Source organism: Vicugna pacos, chromosome 15, assembly GCF_048564905.1.
Source record: "Vicugna pacos chromosome 15, VicPac4, whole genome shotgun sequence".
In the NCBI taxonomy this organism is placed as follows: Eukaryota; Metazoa; Chordata; class Mammalia; order Artiodactyla; family Camelidae; genus Vicugna; species Vicugna pacos.
In genome coordinates this window covers 44,622,098-44,646,436 of record NC_133001.1, presented here as the reverse complement: position 1 = coordinate 44,646,436, position 24,339 = coordinate 44,622,098, and the positions used below count along the sequence as shown (strand labels likewise).

The following is a 24,339-nucleotide window of genomic DNA, read 5'->3' as shown; positions in this document are numbered from 1 at the left end:
AATCTCCAATCTATTGAGATTGTCCCTAACTGCTATTATCAAAGTTATTATCATCTCAAAGTTCACACGGTAAGCCCTCTGACAAAGACTTTAGACCCATATTAAATGCTGTGACCAGCATTTACTGTTTACCATCAGAGTTGTTCTGGTATCTTTGGTGCTTTTTCACTCAGTTGTTCTGTGGCCTGCCTGCACTCCCAGGCCCTCCTGACCTGAGGTGTTTAAGAGGACAAGAGGTAGATGAATGGGCTCAGTCTGCCGTCTTAAACTAGAAGTCCATTGTTACTTCTAAAGTGATGATGATTTCTAGTATGTGAAAAAAGAAGTTCTTTTGAATTCTCACATAAATAAACATCATAAAATCTGTAGCAGGTTCACAGCTTACTCATACTTACTCAGATGTGCAAAGAAAATGTACCTTCTTTATTTTTCTATAGTTCATCTCTTCCTTTTTTTTTTTTTTTTAATGGAGGTACTGGGAACTGAATCCAGGACTTCATGAATGCTAAGCATGTACCCTACCACTGAACAATTTCCCTCCCCCCTCATTTCTTCTTTTTAATGAACCCTGGTCACTGGGTAACTGAAGGAAGTTTTCCAGTCTTACTGCAGTCTGGTAAACTAATTCTTATCTAGTAATTTAAACTGATCTCTTAGGATATTTTAGTCTGTTTGGATACCAGGCATTCAAGTATCATCTCTTCTCTCACACCTTCCCACAATGGAATCAAGACTTATGGATGCTTGTGTGACCTTATAGTGGTGGAAGAATACCAGGACCCCCTCAGTCCATGTGTTGTCTTCCCTGGTTTCTCATTGGTCTCTCCTTTAAAGTAACTGGTCAGGCTACTCCCAGGAATTGTGACTACTGTGGTGCTACCAGAACTCTCCTTGGATGATCTTCAGATGTCTACAGCTGAAGTTTACAACTGCTGTTACTTGAGACTGTTCTCTTGGTTCCCAGGATGTATTGGCCATCTTCCCAGGTGTCACAGATAACATAAGGTCTGGCTGGGGCTTCCCGTTGGCTCCTTAACCAGGAGATCTCTTTCCCAGGCCTCTGCAATGGAGCTACTTTGACCCTATCACAGTGACCATTTCTGGCAAACTCACCATCCAGCATGTGAAGTTACCTTTCCTATATAGTACTCTAGAGCACATAGGTATTTCCCAGTGCCTTCCATGGCACACAGGAGAAAAGGGAGGCTCCAGAGCCCATCTCAGTCCCTTCCTCAATCTGATTGTGCTTCTGTGCATATGTTTTGATGTGATTAATCTCCAGCTTATACTAGGTATCTATGAGGGGAGATAAAAGCTTGGTGTAGGCAGGGAGGAGGGGTGTGTGTGTGTATGTGTGTCTGTGTGTATTGAGGGGATGAGGGATGCTGCTGAAAGGCAGTCACTTTGCACTGTCTCAACATGAAGCAGAGCAGAAGCCATTCTGACTTCCAGGTTTCCTCACTCCTTCAAACATTCCTTTCCTTTTGCAGCCTCTACCTGGAGAGGGTCATGGGAGTACTGGTCTAATTACTTGCTTCTCCTGTCTCTGTCTCATTTCTTTGTCCTACAGTCCTTTGACCAGAACCAGGAATTTGAGGCTTCAGTTTACACTGTCTCTAGGTTTTATCCTCCTTCTACGCTAGGTATGGCAGGCATTATGTTCTGGCTGTCATGAGCAGAAGGGTTATCGGTTCTACAAAGTGGGAGAAACTGTAATCTGAGTCTTTCCGGCTTGTTCAGAAATATTGGTGTTAAAAATTTCCTTCTTTGGGAAAACCAGACTATCAAGACTATTATCTTACTGTAAAAGACTTTCTTTAATTTAGAAAATAAAAATGAAATATTTCTCTTTTTATCTAAACTTCTCCAAAGAAATGGATGTTACCCATAGAATGTTGTAAAGATAGCAGAAGGAAATGCAAATGGGAAAAGCATATTAATAAGTGTTTTCATGATCATTAGGGTTTATCTACTCTCATTACTCTTCCAAAATTACTTTATTTTTCTTATACATTTGCTCTTTTATCCTTTTATTTGTAGTATAGATTCTTACATGATTATGTTTCTAAAACATATTTTAGTTTTTATTTGATTTATATTAAACCTATAATTTTTGGATCAGTTTGTATCTTAATAATAATTTTCCCAAGCAGGAAGATAGTCTGTATCTCTATTTTTTTCCTTATCTTTTAAAAATATTTATCCATAGATTTTGTTAAATTTTGAAATATGGCTTTAAAATATAGGTCTCATATTCCTTTTTACATGATCCCCCCCTCCCCTTTTGGATTGTGTGTGTGTGTGTGTGTGTATCAGAGCAAAATCCAGTTTGCAAATCTGTTTCTTCTGTCTTGTCGCTGTTTCCTGTGTGGTGTTCCCGCTGTACTTTGTTTATTTGTCTTTTCTAGAATTCCTTATATTAGTATTTACTTGAGTGGATCAGGGCAAAGGCAAGGGCTCAGGTATTGCTTAGCTTTATTTGCTTTAGTGCTTAACAAACTCCTGCTCTTAATAGGCATGGGGGAAGAGCAGTTCCTGTACACCTTCCCTGATTTATTTTTCTCCATAGTATTTACTATATTCTTACACACTATATTGTTTACTTCTTGGTTTTATTTATCATGTCTCCTCCCACTAAATTATAAGTGCCACAGAGGCAGGATTTTTAACTGTAGGTTGCTTACTACTGCATTTCTAACACCTAGAAGAATACCTGGCACAAAGGTGACCAGTGATTATTTGTGGAACAATTAATTAATGAATTGTTCAAATTTAGATAATTGCCTAAATTCTGCCATACAATCTTTAAAATATGATAGGTATAAACTGCTGGTGTATAAAAAGTTTAAGTAATATAATTATAAATCTGATTGAGAGTTTAAAAGCCAGGACGACCTTAATATCATCTAATTATGTCCCATTTTGTGAAATGACCAAGAGGTGAAATGACTTGATGTAAGCATGAAGTCAGTTAATTGTAGAAATAGAATGAGAATTTAGAACTCTTGAGCAAAATTGAATAATTAATAATGGCATTTGGATATGTGGTAGGCAGGGTGTGTGACTGTGGGTAAGAAAAAGCACAGGCTCTGGAATTAGATAGATCCAGGCAAGTTACCTGCTGCCCCACGCATCTGCTTCCTCCTCTGAGAACCGGGAATAATTCTGCCTCCCTTTAGGTTGTTCTCAGACATGGCTGAAACAAAGCATGTTAACTTAAGAATGACACTGCCCAGCGCTTAGTGAAGGCTCAAGAAAGGCAGCTCTCATTATTACTATTTAGAATATTTTTTATCTGTAGCTTGTGGATCTGAAAGATCTTTAGATTTTGCTGGGATTTTAATCCCTGCAGTGTGCCAAACTCCCAGGTTCTCTGGATTGATGGGTCTTCTCTTTCTCTGGCCTAGAGAACACTCTTTTCTGACATCCTTTGCCTATTTGACACCTACTTATCTTTCAGGTCTCTTCTTACTTCTTTTATTTTTTAACTTTTATTTTGAGAATTTCTAAACATATACCAAAGTAGAGAGTACACTGAATCATTATGTATCCATTACCCACCATCAATAGCTATCAGCATTAAGTCTTTATATATGTCTAAAAAGCTTTTCTTTTTTTTCTTTTTAGTATGTAAATTTTTATTCTTTTTTTAAAACTTTTTTTGATTTATAATCATTTTACAATGTTGTGTCAAATTCCAGTGTAGAGCACAATTTTTCAGTTATACGTGAACATATATATATTAATTGTCACATTTTTTTCTCTGTGAGCTAACATAAGATCTTGTGTATATTTCCCTGTGCTATACAGTATAATCTTGTTTATCTATTCTACAATATTGAAATCCTGTCTATCCCTTCCCACCCTCCGCCCCCTTGGCAACCACAAGTTTGTATTCTATGTCTATGAGTCTGTTTCTGTTTTGTATTTATGTTTTGTTTGTTTGTTTTTTAGATTCCACATATGAGCGATCTCATATGGTATTTTTCTTTCTCTTTCTGGCTTACTTCACTTAGAATGACATTCTCTAGGAGCATCCATGTTGCTGCAAATGGCGTTATGTTGTCGGTTTTTATGGCTGAGTAGTATTCCATTGTATAAATATACCACCTCTTCTTTATCCAGTCACCTGTTGATGGACATTTAGGCTGTTTCCATGTTTTGGCTATTGTAAATAGTGCTGCTATGAACATTGGAGTGCAGGTGTCATCCTGAAGTAGATTTCCTTCTGGATACAAGCCCAGGAGTGGGATTCCTGGGTCATATGGTAAGTCTATTCCTAGTCTTTTGAGGAATCTCCACACTGTTTTCCATAGTGGCTGCACCAAACTGCATTCCCACCAGCAGTGTAGGAGGGTTCCCCTTTCTCCACAGCCTCTCCAGCATTTGTCATTTGTGGATTTTTGAATGACGGCCATTCTGACTGGTGTGAGGTAATACCTCTTTGTAGTTTTGATTTGCATTTCTCTGATAATTAGTGATTTTGAACATTTTTTTCATGTGCTTTTTGATCATTTGTATGTCTTCCTTGGAGAATTGCTTGTTTAGGTCTTCTGCCCATTTTTGGATTGGGCTGTTTATTTTTTTCTTATTGAGTCATATGAGCTGCTTATATATTTTGGAGATCAAGCCTTTGTCGGTTTCACTTGCAAAAATTTTCTCCCATTCCGTAGGTTGTCTTCTTGTTTTGCTTCTGGTTTCCTTTGCTGTGCAGAAGCTTGTAAGTTTCATTAGGTCCCATTTGTTTATTCTTGCTTTTATTTCTTCTAGGAGAAAATTTTTGAAATGTGTATCAGATAATGTTTTGCCTATGTTTTCCTCTAGGAGGTTTATTGTATCTTGTCTTATGTTTAAGTCTTTAATCCATTTTGAGTTGATTTTTGTATATGGTGTAAGGGTGTATTCTAGCTTCATTGTTTTACATGCTGCTGTCCAGTTTTCCCAACACCATTTGCTGAAGAGACTGTCTTTATTCCATTGTATATTCTTGCCTCCTTTGTCGAAGATGAGTTGACCAAAAGTTTGTGGGTTCATTTCTGGGTTCTCTATTCTGTTCCATTGGTCCATATGTCTGTTTTGGTACCAATACCATGCTGTCTTGATGACTGTAGCTCTGTAGTATTGTCTGAAGTCTGGGAGAGTTATTCCTCCAGCCTCTTTCTTTCTCTTCAGTAATGCTTTAGCAATTCTAGGTCTTTGATGGTTCTATGTAAATTTTATTATGATTTGTTCTAGTTCTGTGAAATATGTCCTGGGTAATTGGATAGGGATTGCATTAAATCTGTAGATTGCCTTGGACAGTGTGACCATTTTAACAATATTGATTCTTCCAATCCTAGAGCATGGAGTATCTTTCCATTTTTTAAAGTCTTCTTTAATTTCCTTCATCAATGGTTTATAGTTTTCTGTGTATAATTCTTTCACCTCCTTGGTTAGATTTATTCCCAGATATTTTATTACTTTGGGTGCTATTTTAAAGGGGATTGTTTCTTTACTTTCTTTTTCTGTTGATTTATCTTTAGTGTAAAGAAATGCAACTGATTTTTGAACATTAATTTTGTAACCTGCTACCTTGTTGAATTCTTCAATCAGCTCTAGTAGCTTTTGTGTGGACCTTTTAGGGTTTTCTATATATAGTAACATGTCGTCAGCATATAATGACACTTTTACCTCTTCTTTTCCAATTTGGATCCCTTTTATTTCTTTCTCTTGCCTGATTGCTGTGGCTAGGACTTCCAGGACTATGTTGAATAGGAGTGGTGATAGTGGGCATCCTTGTCTTGTCCCAGATTTTAGTGGGAAGCTTTTGAGTTTTTCACCATTGAGAACTATGCTGGCTGTAGGTTTGTTATATATAGCTTTTATTATGTTGAGGTATGTTCCCTCTATACCCACTTTGGTGAGAGTTTTTATCATAAATTGGTGCTGAATTTTATTAAATGCTTTTTCTGCATCGATTGAGATGATCATGTGGTCTTTGTCCTTTCTCTTGTTGATGTGATGTATTACATTGATTGATTTGCATATGTGGAACCACCCTTGTGTCCCTGGGATGAACCCCACTTGGTCATGATGTATAATCTTTTTTATGTGTTGTTGGATTCTATTTGCTAATATTTCGGTGAGGATCTTGGCATCTATCATCAGTGATACTGGCCTATAATTCTCTTTTTTGGTAGTGTCTTTGCCTGGTTGTGGTATCAGGATGATGGTGGCTTCATAGAATGAGTTTAGGAGTATTCCCTCCTTTTCAGTCTTCTGGAAGAGTTTGAGAAGGACTAATAAGAGTTCTTCTTTGTATGTTTGGTAGAATTCCCCAGTGAAGCCGTCCAGTCCTGGACTTTTATTTGTAGGGAGGTTTTTTTTATTGCTATTTCAATTTCATTTCTAGTGATCAGTTTGTTCAAGTGGTCAGTTTCTTCTTGATTCAGTCTTGGTGGACTGTATGTTTCCAGAAACTTGTCCATCTCCTCTAGGTTATCCAGTTTGGTTCCATATAGTTTTTCATAATATTCTTATATGATATTCTGTATTTCTATTTTATTTGTTGTAATTTCTCCATTTTCCTTCCTTATTTTGCTAATTTGTGCTCTCTCTTTTTTCTTCTTTGTGAGTTTGGCCAGAGGTTTGTCAATTTTATTTACTTTTTCAAAAAACCAGCTTTTAATTTGATTGATTTTTTCTATGGCTTTTTAAATCTCTATTTTATTTATTTCCTCCCTGATCTTTATAATTTCCTTCTGCTGCCTTTTGGGGTTTTTTGTTCTTCTTTTTCTAGTTCTTTTAGTTGGTGGGTTAAATTGCTTATTTGAGATTGTTCTTCTTTATTGAAGAAAGCCTGTATCGCTATAAACTTCCCTCTTAGCACTGCCTTTGCTGTGTCCCATAAATTTTGTGTGGTTGTGCTTTCATTTTCATTTGTCTCAAGGTATTTTTTAATTTCAGCTTTGATTTCCTCATTGACCCATTGGTTTTTTAACAACATATTGTTTAATCTCCATGCTTTCCTTTTTTCTCCTTTGTTTCTCTGTTTTATTTCTAGTTTCATGGCATTGTGGTCAGTAAAGATGCTTGAGACAATTTCTATCTTCTTAAGATTGTTGAGGTTTCTTTTGTGCCCAAGTACATGATCAATCCTAGAAAATGTTCCATGTGCACTTGAAAAGAATGTATATCCTTTTTTTGGGGGGTGTAATGCTCTGAAAATATCCACCAAATCTAACTTTTCTGTTGTATTATTTAGTTTCTCTGTTGCCTTATTTATTTTCTGTCTGGAAGATCTGTCTAGTGATGTTAATGCAGTGTTAAAATCTCCAACTATTGATTGTATTCCCATCAATATCCCCCTTTATCTCTGTTAGTAATTGTTCTATGTACTTAGGTGCTCCTATATTGGGTTCATATATATTATCAAGTGTAATATCCTCATCTTGTATCACTCCTTTAATCATTATAAAATGTCCTTCTTTATCTTTCTTTATGGCCTTTGTTTTAAAGTCTATTTTGTCTGAAATCAGTACTGCAACACCTGCTTTTTTGGCTTTTCCATTTGCATGAATATCCTTTTCCATCCTTTCACTCTCAATCTATATGTGTCCTTCTCCCTAAAGTGGGTCTGGGTCTCTTGTATGCAGCATATTGAAGGTTCTTGCTTTATTATCCAATCTGCCACTCTGTGTCTTTTGACTGGAGCATTTAGTCTATTAACATTTACAGTAATTAATGATAGATGTATGTTTATTGCCATTTTGAACTTATATTTGCAGTTGATTTGGTATTTCCTCTTTGTTCCTTTCTTCTTCCTTTTGTGGTTTGGTAATTTTCCTCTATATTGTCATGGATTTTATTTAGTTTTTGTGACTCCCTTGTAAGTGTTTGGCTTGTGGTTACCCTTTTCTGTGAGTCTATTAGCCCATTACTATATCTCGAACCAATCCTACTGAAAACAAAAAATTTAAAAAAGAAAGAAAAAAATTCTCTATATTTTCTTGCTTCCCTCTCCATGCTTAATGATTTAGATGTCTTCTTTTACAATTTCATGTTTGTTTTATTTGTAACTCATGAGTTATCACCTTTCTAGTTATGAGTTTCTCTTTTCTGTAGCATCCTGCTGCTTTTGTATTTAGAGTAGACCTTTCAGTATTTCTTTTAGCATGGGTTTAGTGTTGCTAAACTCTTAGTTTTTGCTTGTCTTTGAAATTCTTTCTCTCTCCTTCTAAAGGATAGCCTTGCTGGATAAAGTATCCTAGGCTGTATCTTTTTTTCATTCAGGACTTTGAATATATCTTGCCACTCTCTTCTGGCCTGTAGTGTTTGTGTAGAGAAATCAGCTGAGAGCCTTATGGGGGTTCCCTTGTAACTCACTCTTTGCTTTTCTCTTGCTGCCTTTAGGATCATTTCTTTATCCTTGACTATGGCCATCTTGATTATGATATGTCTTGGTGTGGGTCTGTTTGGATTCTTCCTGTTTGGGACCCTCTGAGCTTACTGTACTTGGATATCTGATTCCTTCTTTAAGTTTGGGAAGTTTTCAGTCATGATTTCTTCAAAAACCTTTTCAATCCCCTTTGATCTTTCTTTCCCTTCTGGGACCCCTATTATGTGAAGATTGGCACGCTTTGTATTATCCCATAGGTCCCTTATGTTGCTTTCACTTGTTTTTATTTGTTTATCTTGCAGTTGTTCTGATTGGGTGCTTTCTGTTGTCCTGTCTTCTAGGTCACTAATTCGTTCCTCTGCATTATCGAGTGTGTTTTACACAGCCTTTAGATCCGTCCTCATCTCAGCAAATGAGTTTACTAATTCTACTTGGTTCTTCTTTATAGCTTTGATTTCATTTTTGACATATTTTATATCTCTAAACACTATCTCTTTTAGTTCCTTCAATACTTTGATCACTCCTTTTTTGAAATCTTGATCTAGTAGGCTGTTGATGTCTATTTCATTGATCGTTCTTTCAGGGGATTTCTCTTGTTCTTTTAATTGGGAATGGTTTCTCTGCTTCTTCATCTTGCTCATATCTCTCTGGCACTGTGGCTTATGGAGTATCAGTTATCTATTGTGGTCCTTAAAGGAGTTTATTTATTTACCTATCTAATGCTTATGTAGGAATAAAACTTAAAAAATAAAGGAGAGACAGAGAAAGAGAATTTTAAAAGAAGGGAGAAAAAAAGGTTTGAAAACAGTGTATAATCAATTGTAGAAGTGCATTTTGAATCAGGCTAGCATTTGAGTTGAGACGTCTTTTTTTAAAAAACCCTTAAAAGAAAAAAGATCAAAAAACGGTATTTGAAACCTACTTATAATCAATAACGGGAGATGAAAACCAAAAGAAATGAAAATGAAATCAGGTGGATTTTTTAAAAAATAATATAACTACTTGAAAAGAAAAATTTAAAAGGAATTAAAACTAGAAGCATATATAATTGTTTAGAAAGAAAAATTTAAAAAGGAATTAATACTAGAAGCATATACAATTGTTTAGAAAGTAGAAATTAAAAAGATAATAAAAAATAGAACATTAAAAAAGATATGATAGAATTTTGAAAAGGGGGAGAAAAAAAGATTTGAAAACAGTGTATAATGAATAATTGAAGAGCAAGTTGAAGCAGAATAGCAATCAGGTTGAGCTGTCTCTTAAAAACCTTTAAAAGAGGAGAAAAGTGTATAATAACAGATCAAAACCAAGAGAGAAAAAATGACATGATGTGGATTTTTAAAAATAATACTATTTTAAAAGAAAAATTTTAAAGAGATTAAAACTGGGAGGATATATAATTGTTTAAAAAGTAAAAATTAAAAAGGTAATAGAAAATACAACAGGTAAAAACAGATTAAAAAGGGAGGGGCGGGGGTGTTTTCCTGGAGACCGTATGCTCTTAATGAGAAGTCTTTCTGTCTCCGCCCTGTTTCGCGAACACAGCTTGCTATTTCCAGAGGCCCTCCATTGGCGCCCTCATCTGGGCTGCTCCCAGTGCCTGTCGGCAAGGCGATCGCACCCCCTCCCAGCACAGATTTCCTGCCGGAAGGGGGTGGGGGCACCCGCCCTCTCCTGGCGCTGGTTGCTCCGCAGCTCTGTGTCGCTGCGCGCTTCGGGGAGGGGGGCCACCCGCCATCTCCCTGAGCCGGTAGCTCCGCAGCTCTGCGCCACCCTGTGCTCCGCCCCAGGTCGGCGCTCTGCAGGCGACCCCTGGAAGACTGCGGAACAGCCCCGCCTCTGCTTCATGTCCAAACTCAGCTCCTTGTTTGTCCTGGCAGCGCGAACTTTGCGAGGCACCAGGGCGGAAGGATCCTATCTGACTTGGGCTGCAAAGAAGTCACTGTCTGGCCTTTGAGGCTGTGGAGACCCTAGGCGCAGATTCAGGTTTCGCCCCTGCCACCACCTGGGTGCCAAGCACAGGAGGATATGGCGGCTGCACTTAAGCCCCGCCTCTCCCCGAAAACCTTCCGTGGGTTTTCAGAGATGGGGTATGCACTCTTCCCCTCAAGGCACATCAGCCGTGCTGTTTTATGGAGGACCCAGGTAGTTCTGCCCTGTGTACGCACTCATCCACGTTGCACAGCACCCTGCAGTCCCCCAGGGGTGCCTTCAGTACAGCCGTCCCTGTCCTCCGCCCAGCAGCCTGTCCCGGCCCCCAGCGCCCAGCTCAGGTCTCGGGCTGTGTGTCGCAGGGACCCTCTGTGCCCGTTTAACTTAGGTTCTTTTGATCAAGGGCTACTCCGTACAGATCCGAGCCTCGGAAGCTCCCCTTCCGTCCTGCTGGCCTCTCCGTTGGAGGGTGGAGACCCAGTGAAGGAGTGCCAGTCCTCATTTGCCGCTCTTTCCCTGCGGGACCGGTCCCACACCGTTTTGCCTATTCGTCTTTCTTTTTTTCCTTTCTCCTACCAGATTTTTGGCATCTTTGTCTTTTGAAGAGGACAGTGTTCTGTTGGAGTTCCGGAGGTGCTCTGGTTGGCTGAGTGGGTCCGTGGATGTGAGTCTTGGTGTATCTGTGGTAGAGGGTGAGCTACAAGTGTCCTCCTACTCTGCCATCTTGGCGTCCTCTAAAAAGCTTTTCTTGATATCCCAATAAATAGCGTTTAGATTTTTTACCTTCCTAGCACATTAACACAATTTGCAATTGTGTATTTAATGTCTCTCTTCCCATTAGATTGTAAGCTCCATAAAAGCATGAGTTGTATCTATTTTCTTTATTGTGATGTATCCATTATCTTATGCAGTGCCTAGAACATGATAGGCACTGCATAGGTATGAATTATTTAATAACTGAGAAGGTTATTAAGTAACTGAAAGGTTACTAAGGAATTTGAACATCTGATGAAAACGTTTTGACTAACAGAGGATGAGAAGAATTACTTGGGCAGCTTTATATTAAAACTGTATATATTAAAACTGTCTTAGGTTCAGATTCATATACGTCTAAGGAACCTTGTGCTTTTAATTTTTTTCCCCCTAGTAAACTACTCTGCTAGAAAGGAAATTCACTGACTTCCTGGCAAGGATATTAGTTGAGTTTGTAAAATACTGTTCATTGTAAATGACTAAATTTGCTTTTGGAGACCACCCTTGGATAAGATAAAATGATCCAGTAACGTACTAGACTTGTGGAGCTGAGAACTCAAGCACCTCAGTGACAATCTTGAGGCTCTTGCCCAGCCATCAGCCTGTCTCTTGTTACTATATGTAGCTTCATTTGGTGAAAATCAGGAAAACTGTTTTTCTCCTCAAATTGCTATCCCCTCCTACTTTTTTTTTTGTACTGTTTTGAAGCAGTAACCATGGTTACTAGTAGAGGCTCCTTGGAGCTTTAAAAACATCAGTCAGTTTCACAGCTGGAGGCAGAGTGATCTAAATAAAAGCATAAGAATAAAGCTTTATTGTGTTTTTTTCCCTTGTTAGACCTGAGTTCTTTCATTAGGGAGCACTTTGCATAAAGTGAAACGTTCTTTGTTCTCACTAGAGTAGACAATATTTTCATTTAAATTAACAGTAAGTTAGCACCTGGCTCCTTTTTAGAGTCAGGAAAGGAGGTAATGCTACCGCTCACCTGTGCACCTGAATCTAACCTCTTTGTCTGCCTTCCTTCTGTATTTCTTTACCATCTTCCCTGGGCCATTAATGAGTGACAGTAATACTGACATTTGAGGCTCAGATGGATAAGGTTGTGAAGTTGCTGCTTCGGATTAATGGGGGTGGTGGGGAAAGGAATGAAGGTGCACTAAAATCTTGATACAGGGTACCAGGAACATATTTGCCAAGGTCAAGAAGAATCAAAGGCCAGCTCTTGTCATGGGGCCAGAATAAGTGATTTCTAGAAGTAAATCTTGAGGGATGACACTGCTGAGAATGAAAAGGAAATCTATATTTAGTAAGCATCTAATATGTATTGAATACTTGCATAGGTACTTTTTACTATATCATGCTCTCTTTTATACTAGGCTGTGAAAGGACTCTGAACAATTTTCAAATAGTTGGTTTATACCATCTTGTTTCTTGGTGTTATCAAGACCAGGAGTTGGCACACTACAGCCTATGGGCCAAATCCTGCCCATAGCCTGTTTTTTGATAAAGCTTTATTAGAGCAAAACCACCATGCTCATTTGTTTATGTATAATATGTGGCTGCCTTTGCACTTCAAAGGCAGAGTTGAGTAGTTGCCACAGAGATTGGCTAGCTTGTAAAACCTGAAATATTTACTATCTGGCTCTTTGCTGAAAAGTTTGCCAACCCCAGATCTAGGTGGACTGATCAGTTCATCTTAAACCCGATATGGGAATCGTTATATCGGGAGGCAAGACACTCTTAGATTGTACTCCCGTGGACATTAGAATAGTGACAGCATGAAAGGAGGGTGCTGGGGATTTGGATGACAGTAGTGGGCTTTCTGGGCCTGTTAAATCATTAAGTGCAAACCTAAATTGTGAAAGGAAACTTTAAATATAAACAATTTTTTTGCACATTTCTCTACTATTTTCTATTCCTATATACATACCTGTGTCTATAGTCTCAAATGGACTTAACTCTAATTCTGCTACTCATTCATGTATTTCATAAATGTAGACTTCCTAAGTGTTTTAATTGGAAATGACCTTGGAAATCATCTCCAATATCCTTATTTTACAGATAGCAAAAACTGAGTTCCTAAGACATTGTTCTATACCTGATGTCACAAAAGCAGGTTAGTGACAAATCTTGGAAGTAAAACCCCAATTTTTTGAACTGGTTTCCTGCTATCAGGCATAGAGGCATTTACATATGAAATCTATAAGGCTCTATAGGACCTCCCCCAATATATCTGCAGCTCTAAGTAGGATTTCTTAGAAATCTAAAGAAACAAGTGAAAAGGAGAGAAGCATTAAATCTAGATTCTTTTTTTAAAAAATTGAAGTATAGTCAATTTCTGATTGAATATAGATTCTAATTTAACTCTGCTACTGATTAATTTGTAATTTTTAGTAAGTGAATCATTCTTTGATAAACAGAAGTAAGAATCTAGAAGATAAATTAGGCTTATAAGGATGACAGTATACTAAGTTCCAGATATTTGCTTCATTTCCTGGTAAATGAACAATTATTCAAGTAAACAGTGGTATATTCACAATCCCTGAGTAATTTGTAAGTGAAACATTGGAGAATATAGAATTTCATGTGACTGTAAGTAGGATATATAAATGTGTTTAAATGTTTTTCTCTTTCGAGCTTTACGAAATGTAATTTGTGATTTATAATAAGGTTTAATTTATGACTTTATAACTTAATGAAAAAAACTTCCTTAAGAAAATTAGATATTGTTTAACTAAAAATACAAAAAAGGTATACATCAGAAATTGTAGCCATTTTACTTTTATATTCCTGATAGGGATATTGCCATCATAATTGGGACAGAGCCATTTTTCTCCTTAAATCCAGTACTAGAAAGTTGCATCAGAAAATAATCATAGAATTTCTTCTTGCTGGTTCTCCAGGGACCCATTTTGAACAATAGAAATCCTAAGAGAAGCTTGCCCAAAAATTCTATGTTGAACTACTGTGTGAGCAGATATTAGTATCCTTTTGGCTTATTCTGAGGATGATTTATAAAATCTTAACACCAGTATTATTTGCCTGGATTTAATTAGTCTCTAGAGAATTGTAAAACTGTTCCTTCTTTCCCTCCATGTGATAGGTCAGGCACCTCTACTTTCTTTCTCTTTACATTGGAAAACTCTTTAATTTTCTTAGTAATACAAATAATGAGCAATTTTATGTTGCAGTTTAATAGACTTAATCTTAATTATAAATTAAGATGTGATTAGACTGTGTTCAACTCTTAAAATACATGATTGCTATTTAATCTTTCAGAAATTTAAGCCATTTAACAATTAAATATTTTGCACTTAGTTTATATTTTTATTGAAGGCCTGTCTCCAAATGGACTGTCTAAATAAAAAGAATCACAAGAACATGTTTGTTTAAATTTGGAATTCTAAGTAAATATTTTCATTATCATTGCTTCATTAGAATTGAGATTGACATATAATCAAAATGGTTTTGGGTATCACTTATCTGGAACTCTGATTTACCAGCATAGTTTAATTACCTGAGCTAGTAGTTTTCAGTTCTTCAAAACTATGTTTCTCTTTGATAATCATAAAAATAGTTGATTCATCTTTACTATTGTTTGAAATTTAGTTTGTTTAAAAAAAATCAAAAGATTTAAGTACAAAGTGCTACTCTGTTTTCAAACTTATTAACATATCCCCAATTTATTGAATTCTATTTAAATTTACAGAATAGAAATTTCTAACATGAGTTCCATAGACCACTTCAGAGGGTCATTAAACTTTCCTGATACTGTATACAAAGTTTTGTCCATGTGGAAATTCTTTTAAGATGAAGCATCCAGCTTTTATTGGAATCTCAAAGCTGTCCATCACCCAAACAATGTTAAAAACCATTTTTATAGGGCTTCTGATGCATCTTACCTTCTGACAGAATATTGAAGGTAAATTTGTTTTGCTTTCTATAGAATCCTGGAGTGACCAGCCTCCATTTTTCACAGGTGAGGAAATTGAAGCTTCTAGAAGTGACATGACTTACTTATGGATATTAGTTATTCCTTGTTAAATTTACAGGGGACCCAGTGTGGCTCTGTGGCATCCTGATTGATTTCTTAGGGCCTTTTTAGCTTTCTGGCTTCTGCACAGAGGTGGTTGAGCTTTTAGCTTGGCAGCAGTGTATTTATATTTGAATACAAGGCTTTTATGGGTACAACAGAGATCTCTAATAATTTGCTCCAATTATTTCATGAAATATTAGCATGATACTAGTAATATAGTTTCTTAGAGGTAGTATATATGGAGGGCCCCGATAGCCCCAAAGGAAAATCTCTAAATCTCCATTAAAAAAGTACACCTTTGGCAGTGTCCATATTGAAGTGGGGTTTGGGAGCAAGGTCATAAGACTTCTGACTACAGAATTCTTAGGCCTGTGAACATTATGTTCATTTGTTTAACAGATGTTTACTTTGTGCCTGATATGGAGATAATAGGTTTATTAATTGATAAAGAATACTTGTGGTAAATTATGAGATTGTATGCATTTAATAATATTATCAGTTTAATTAATGTTGGAAAATGCTTTTCTTTCTAATAACTAACTCAAAGAAGAAAATATCATGCAATAATATTAACAACAATTTTTATATACTAGTTGTCAGTATGCTAATCTGATAGAGTTATGAAATATTATAAATTCTCAGACTACTGGAAATTTAGAAGATCTCCTTAAACACAAGACCCAAGCCAAAATAAAAGAAGATTCTGTTTTAGTTACTATTTTCACTATCTGATTAAGATTTAACTGTTATTCTTAAGTTAATGATTTTTTAATGTTTAAATTTAGTGGTCATATTTCACACTATGAACATAGATCCTAAATTTTTATATTATTTGGTAATATAAGATAGCATAGTTGCAGGTGTGAAAGGTACAGCAAATTAATTGGAAGTATTCTTTTTTTTTTCATTTTTTAAGATTGAAGTATAGTCAGTTTATAATGTTGTGTCAGTTTCTGGTGTACAGCATAATGTTTCAGTCACACATGAACATACATGTATTCCTTTTCATTATAGGTTACTATAAGATATTGAATATAGTTCCCTGTGCTATACAGTATAAACTTGTTTGGAAGTTTTCTTATATGAACTTAAATTTTAATCACTTTTCATATATACTTAAGATGCTTTCAAAAATAAGGATTTTATTATTTAATGTACATTTCAAAAAACTAAAGAATAATCCCATTTTACAATATTCATTTTATATACTGTGCTTCAGATTTATGAACTATGAAATTTTGTGTGTATTTTTCCAATTCCAGTTAATCAATTTGGCTTTTCAAACTGAAACAGGATTCTTCAGTATTCTAAACCTTACTCTTAAGATTCCTCAGCCAGTTCAGTTCTTACAAAGTAACCACTCCAGAAGAATATTAATAATATGGTATTTATGTTGTATTGATTTTCACATTCTGTGCTTTCTAAATGTTTTTGTTTTATTTCTGTATGTTTAAGGTATGTAATTGGTTTCCAAAGGTGACTATATGATGAACAATATTTTAGTTACAGGCAATTTACATTCAGTTGATACAGAAACCTCAGTTATGTGTCCCTCCGCTACGCTCCCATGAATAATATCTTGAGCTTATTACCTTATGATCTTTATTACATTATTTTAATTGTTTCTTTCTTCAGCTAAACCTCTCCTGCCCCCAGGTCCTTGAGGATAGGGGTCTAGATCAACTTTGAATTTTCGGAATGTAGCACACAGCAGGCACCCATGTATTTTTTTAACTGAATAAATTGATTGAGGGGCAGGAGAGACCTATCTTTGTGTCCCCTTTAGTCACCAAACAAGACATTAAACTCTGGGGTACTGTATTTCTCTATAGAGAAACAGAATCCATAGGGTGTGTGTGTGTGTGTGTGTGTGTGTATTAGAGAGAGAGATTGATTGAATGATTGATTGATTGAATGATTGAATGACTTCACGGCATTGGCTCACAAAGTTATGGTGTCTGGCAAGTCTGAAATTTGCAGAGTTGGCTGGCAGGGTGGAGACCTGGGGAAGAGTTGAGTGTAGCTCAAGTCTGAAAGCAGTCTACAGGCAGAATTACCTCTTCCTTGGGGGACTTCAGTCTTTTTTCTCTTAAGACCTTCAACTGATTAGATGAGGCTTACCCATTATCCTTATGGAGGATAATCTGCTTTATTCAAAGTCTACTGATGTAAATGTTATAATCTCATCAAAAACCAAAAAAACACCCTTCATAGCAAATCTATATCTGGGCATTGTGAATTAGCCAAGGTGACACATAAAATTAACCATCACAGGTACCAAGTAAGTAAATTAATTTCAGTGAGGAAAAAAGATTCAGATTCCTTAGTATTTTCATAAATGAAATTAGCTATATAAAAACTGAAATTAGTTTAATAAGAAATTGAAATTAGTATAAAGAATATTAACAAGTTTAAATTAAAAAGAAACATGCATGGCTATGGCCGGGGATAAATTTGTATAATAGAATTTTGTATTTAAGTGCAGCATGGGAAAACAAAGCATATGAACAAGTATTAAATAATATGTAAATTAGAAAAATCAGGGAGCAGTGATCAGAATAGGGTGAAAGACACATATTCTTAATGTGAATTTTGATCAAATTTTGAAGAAAATGTACATGCTATGCATATATATGAGGATGGGGGATAATCCCAATAAGTAGAACACCATAGCCTTATGAGAGTAGTGAAGAAGGAAAGACAGGGAAAAACTGAAGTAAGGCATTGAATATACTTTTTACACTTGTTTAGCTATGCAGTTAAAAAAAACACAGAGTTAATTAGGAGGGAAGTGACTAAATAAAAACAAAAGATACTGTTCTGCATGAAAAATGAGTTAGAGTGGTTTCCAGGTTCAAGCACAGAAGATGAGAATGTGAACAAAAATTTATAAATAGAAAGAATCTAAATCTCTTAGAGATTGATGAGGGAATGGACAGAACTTTGTGATTTAATGTTGGAGACAAATATGAGGGAGATATACTAATTTTGTCTAAATTGTCAGTCTGGTGCTATAAGAATGATGCTAATTTTGACAGTGATGTGGAAATACAGAAAGTGGGCAGTTAGAATTTGATGACTGGTTTACACATATGACTCAACAGATACTCAATAGAATTAATGTTACTATATCATTGTACTATAAAATTCCACTATTCTACTCTGAGGCATAAAATATAGTATCTTCTTATTATGGAATTTTATTCTACTTGGTGAAACCAACATACTTTTATTATAAACTTTATAGGGTGAAATTTAATATTCGAAGATAACAGATGTCGGATTACTGGTAAATCATCTCTAACCATCAAATGTATAGTTAGTACCTACTGTGATAAAGACAGTGAAAACTGCAAGTTCAAAGTGGGAAGGTACTAAAGACTATTTCCTGGGAAGAACTTATGGCGGATGTCAAATTTAAGCTCTTATAGATAGGACTTCAAATGTTTTACGTAGTGGGGCTACTGGGGCAAGCACAGAGCCCCACAAATAGGAGGCTTAGCTATGGTTAAAATGTACTACATGTTTTAAAATAAAACTTTGTTAATATCTTATAACTTACACACAGCCCTTTTTATCTGCTTATTATTTATGATTAATCATTTTTATATGCCTTACAGCTTTAGGTTCAGTTAGTTGTATAATTTACCTTTCTTCTCTCACCCCCCATTCTCTTTTTTGGTCTATCAGTCTTAAAAATCCAACAAAGTATTGGTTACTTCTTGAGGATAACATTGAGATTATCTGCTATTTCCCTTTCGTCATTTTTCATTTTGTCATCAAACAGTATGTGCCTTTGTTTTCATTTGCCCCATAGTCTTAAGAGTGGCATTAATTGGGATGTTCTTGCGCCAGATATTGCTACTGTTGTAGCTGAGCCTGCCTTTTCTTGCTTCCTTTCTGGATAACAGATTCTTTCAGTGATGGTGGTTCCTCCTATATCTGCCTCTCAAGCCACATTTTAATTTCTGTTCTCCAACCCTTATTGCTTCTTACTTTTATTACTCCCATGGTAAATCTCTTCTTTGGATTGCATTTATGACACTTTTTATGATATGCATAGAATCTGAATTACTGAAATTAGACTGTTTATTTTCTGTACCTCAGGTAATATTGAGTACCTCCATTTTCATCAGATCAGACTGATTTTCTTTCCAAGTAGTCTATGTTTTCAAGATTTCAGTACAAATTATCATCTTACAATGCAGAAGTAATATATGGTATTATTAAGGTTTGTTGCAAAGTTACCAGAGAATGGAATATTTAAAATATCATTCAGTTTACATGGAAAGCTTTCCATGATTCTGTAGTTTCAGTATTTACAAAGGAATACTGTTTGTTTATACTCAGTCAGTGAAGCTGCATTTTAAACAAAAGGAGAAAAGGGTTTAATAGCTCCTGAACATCCTAATCCCACTTCTTCCCCTGACAGTTTTATTAATTGGGATTCCTCTAGAGATCATTCTTTGGAAAACAATTCCTCCTTCCTCCCATGTTTACCCAAGAGGTCAGAATACAAGTATTTCTTCCTTTGCATGTATTTTAATCTTGCTTGGAATTATTATGTCTTCCCCCCTTAATTGTTCATTGTTACTACTTCTGTAGTTTCAAAAAATACCCACCATAATTAAAATTCAGGGAGAGCACTGAGACTTCAACATAGCTGTCAGTTGTTTATTAATTACAATTCTTGAAATGGTCGTGTGGTTGGGGAAGAATAGGAACAAGTAATTGGATGGTTAACTGGTAAAGGTTTTTAATAAACTCTAGTTCTTTGCTACATTTATATAATAACTAGTAGTTTCTTGAATAGTAGCTCTCTAGGTAGTCAAGACAATATATTTTGGTTAAAAAATAAGGAAGTAATTGAATATTTGAAATATTTAAGTTATTCTCCATAAAACACTGTTCTAGAATCTCCTTAATCCATTTAATAAAAATTTATTGCCCTCCATTAAATAATAGATGTAAAAATATTGTTTAGTATGTTAATATGAACTAAGCAATAGTATGTACACTAACCTAAGTAGTGGAATTTTTCCAGTACAGTGGAAACTCCCTGTGTAAGCCTTTCTCAACACATCCCTCTTTCTGTCTTTCCCCAGGTGTAAACACTATGCTGAATTCTGTGACTGTTATTTTTTTAATTAAAAAGTTTTCCTGCACATGTAGCTATGCCTAGATAATTATTGATTTTTTTTTGAACTTTATAAAAAATGGTATGTTGAATGTGTTCTTAAGACCTACTTTCAGGTTTCTAAGATTCATTTACATTGTTCTGCACAACGTTTATTTTCAAGGCTATGAATATGTGAAGATTTGTCTTATTGTTGATTGACACACTTGTTTTGTTTTTTCTATTATCAACAATACTGCAATGAGTATTCTAATACATGTCTTGTGGTATACCTGTGCAAAAGCTTCTCTACCTAGGACTAGAATTGCTGAGTCATAGGGTATGTGCACATTCAATTTAAGTGCTAAATTATTTTCTAGTTTGGTTTGTGGCATAGGGTGGCTAGATGTACACTAAAAATTTTCTCTTCTTCCTGCGTAGAGTTAGGTTGTATTTTCCGCCTCCCTTGCATTAGGTATGTATACTTAATATGACTTCTAGTCAGTAGAGTGTGAGTAGAAGTAATGTAATGTTCAGGTTTGGCCCACAAAATCTGCCATGTATGATCACCCAGTTTCTCTTTTCCCATCTTCTGGCCAAGTTTTGTTTCTTCCATACCAATATCTTCACTCCCCTCTACTTCCCACCCGGTTTTGTATACTGGGCTGGACAGACCTATACAAGTTGGATGGAGGTGGTGATTAATCAGTGTCCTTGTCTTGTTTCTCATTTTAAAGTGTATGCTTCAACTGTTTCACAGTTATTTACAGTATTTTCTGTGCTCTCTACGTGTCCTTTATAAAGTAGGGAGGTTCTTAAAAATCTTAAAGATTTTTCTAAAAATTTTATCAAGAATATTGAATTTAATCAGATGTTTTACCAGTAACTAGTAAAATGATCATTTGGATTTTCTCCTTTTATCTTTTAATTTTGTAAATAATATTTATATCTTTATAATGTTAAATCAAACTTGTATTCCCAGCATAAGCTCAGGTACATAAATCTTTCATTCATCACTGTATTCAGTTTATTAATGTAGGTATCTTTGACTATCTACACTTTTTGGGCATTCTTAGTTTGAATATAGTAAGAGTATAACAGATATAAATAAGGACTTAGTAAGGATATAATGACTATTTCAGAGATTCCCAAAATTTCCCAGTTCATAGTGCCCCTAGGTCAAAAAAATACCTAATTGCTACATTTATTGCTAGGTTCAAACAACTTTTAATAATATTTATGTCCTAACAACTTAGTAGCTGTTTGAAAAAATAATATGCATAAATTTAAAGAAAAAGTAATATTTTAATTTTATTTTTAAATAAGCTCAGTTTACTAATGAGATGTGTGCATCTGAGAGTATTGCATAACTTTTTGAATCCTGGACTCAGATTGGGCACTGCCACCCTCATTTCTTGTTCCATGTTGATTTCCACACTTTGCTTGCTTTTTATCACAGCAACTGCCATAAACTCAGATTCACAAAGATCAGAGATCATCAGAAGGAATGCAGTGTGATTTGTTATTGAAACTGTGAAACAGTATATGTGACGTCTGACAGACATATATTGCTGTTTCCCTCAAATTGAAAGCACCCTGTGGCACCCCTGGGAGTTTCCTAAGTCTTGGAGAGGGAATAGTTAGTATATGGGCATCAAAGGACACTGCATCTTTTTTTTCCTATTTGATACATTTTATAAACTAATAAGGTGAGTTGGAATAACAAAGGATATCAGCACTGTCTTTATTAAAATTTACTGTATTAATTCATTGCCTGTGCTGAGATTTGGATTGTGAGAGATACCTCTATTTTATTTCAACTTTTGTACCAATATTCAAAAGTGAGATTTACATGTTACTTCCTTTTTTAATACTGTTTGGTTGTGGTACTAAGTTTATACTGGCCTCATAGAGTGAATTTTCTTTCAGGAAAACTTTAATAAAACTCAACTGTTTGCTTAATGAGAAGATTTTTTTAAATTATTATGATTGAATTTTCTTTTCTTTGTTTATCTGTATTTTCTTGTTTTTCATAATATAACACACCTTGAAGACCAGTCTTACACCAAGAACACAAAACCAAGTTTGTATATGGAGTGAATTCTAAGTAGTTTGATCACTCAGTCCCCAAATATTATACTTTTAAACAAAACTGACTGACTCATGGTTTTGGAGAAAATTTTTAACTATTGATTTAGTCTCCTTGATGTAGGATTATTAACTCTTTTTATATCTGTCTGAGTTAGTTTAAAAAAAAAAACTTGTTGAATAATTTTAGACTTACAGAAAAGTTGCAAAAACAGGATATTGAGCTCTAGAATGCCCCTCACCTCCCCCACCCTATATTAACATCCTGCATTACTGTGGTACATTTTGTCAAAGATAAGACATTGACATTGTCTTATTAAACTCCAGACTTTTTTGATTTTAACAGTTTTTTCATTAATATCCTTGTTTGGTACAGAGTTCAACCCAGAGTATCACACTGTATTTAATTGTCATGTCTCGCCAGTCTCCGCTAGTCCGTGACACTTCCTTAGCTTTCCCTTGTTTTCGTGACCTTCACAGCCTTGAGGAGTACTGACCAGGTATGCTATAGAATGTCCCCCATCTGAGTTTGTCTCATGTTTTTCTCATGATCAGACAGGAGTTATGAAAGGAATACCATGGAGGGGAAGCACCCTTCTCATCATACCATTTCAGTGGGTACATGATATTCAGCACATCACTGTGTTTATCATTCTCTTTCTTGTGTTTGTTTTCCATTTCATTAGCTTATACTTTAATATTTATCTCTTTTTTAACCTTTTTTTTAGATAAGGAGAGTTTTTTTTTAGTTAAACATTTAGCTCATTATTTTTCATTCTTCCTAATAAAAGCATTTGTGGGAATACATTCTCTAAGTATTGCTTTCACATTTTATAATTTTGAAATGTAGTATTTTCATTACTGTTTCATTCTTAGTTTTAATTTTTTTTCTGTAATTTTTTCTTGAGTTGTGAGTTATTTAGAGGTGAAGTTCAAAATTTTCAAATGTATGGCAATTCTATGCTTATTTTCTTCTTGACTTTTACTGCATTGCATTGTGATCAGAGAATGTAGTCTTTCTGGTAGTGATTGTCCCATTCTCTCTTCCATGTCTCCTTACCTCTCATATTTTTCATTTCTCTGTGACTGTATAGGCTGCTATAATTTTGTCATTTTTGTCTTACAGGTTACTGACTCTGTTCAGTGTATTTTAGTTACTTAACATTGTGATTTTATTTTTGTTTTTCAGTTCTCTCAGTTGTATTTGACTCTCTTTCAGATTTGCCTGTTCATTTTTTATATTCTGTTAAACCTTACTGATGTTTTCAACTCACTCATCTATTCCCCTTTTTTATTAAACATATTTGATGTTCTATATTTGATGCTTATAATATATGAAAATTTACAGGATATTTTTGCAACAAATTTTATTGTTTATTTTTGTTGGGTTTTTGTGATAGTGTCTTGTTTACTTGTGTGTTTTGTGATTTTCTTTCTGAATTGTGAACTCATTTTGTTTTGGAACCCTCTGTAATTGTGGGAATTCTTTTCAGTTTGAGTTCAGGGTACTTTCTCTAGAGGGGATTTTTATTTCCTTCTACTATGTATGTGCTTGGAGTTGGGGGTCTGTGAACATGGATTTTAACTTAAAATTCTCACTTTTAGTTTTTAAGAACATCCACATAATATAATTGACTCAGGCACAAATTCTCATGTGTTTGCTAAAACTGAGGTAGATTTTCCTTGTTATTTGTCTTTAAGGTGTTTTTAATGTTTGAATTCTTTCATTTCCTGGGTTGTTGTTTTTCTTGGGCTTTAACTTTGTCTGATGGTCTCTGTTCTGACTTAGAAGGCCTCAGCCTTTTTCCTTGGTCACACCCACTCCTAGGTTACCAGGAGTATCTGGCAGCTTCACTGCTTGCTTTTCTATCCGCTGTCTTAATTTGTTTTCATTCTTGACATTAGTGGTTTCCCCTTGCATCCATTATGATGTATCTGACACTGGAGATTGGATTTTTTTCCCACTTTTTACATCTTATTGAACAATTTTACATGCTATGTAGCAGAAATATTTTATGATCTATAGTTTAGCTTATC

General features: G+C 35.3%; 1 protein-coding gene across 11 annotated transcripts in view; it reads left to right on the top strand.

Annotated features, from left to right (window-relative positions):
* NCOA1 (nuclear receptor coactivator 1) overlaps positions 1-24,339 on the top strand; it is a 212,411-nt gene that overhangs the window by 71,151 nt on the left and 116,921 nt on the right. Inside the window, exon 3 of one of the 11 annotated variants that reach the window (XM_072938131.1) lies at positions 10,889-10,973. The exons of 8 other annotated variants lie outside the window; for them this stretch is intronic. The gene's annotated coding sequence lies outside the window, so the exon portion shown is untranslated. Of the gene's footprint in view, positions 1-10,888; positions 11,002-15,008; positions 15,042-24,339 lie in introns of those variants that run through there. 2 more of the 11 variants (XM_072938132.1, XM_072938135.1) reach the window with 2 other exon arrangements.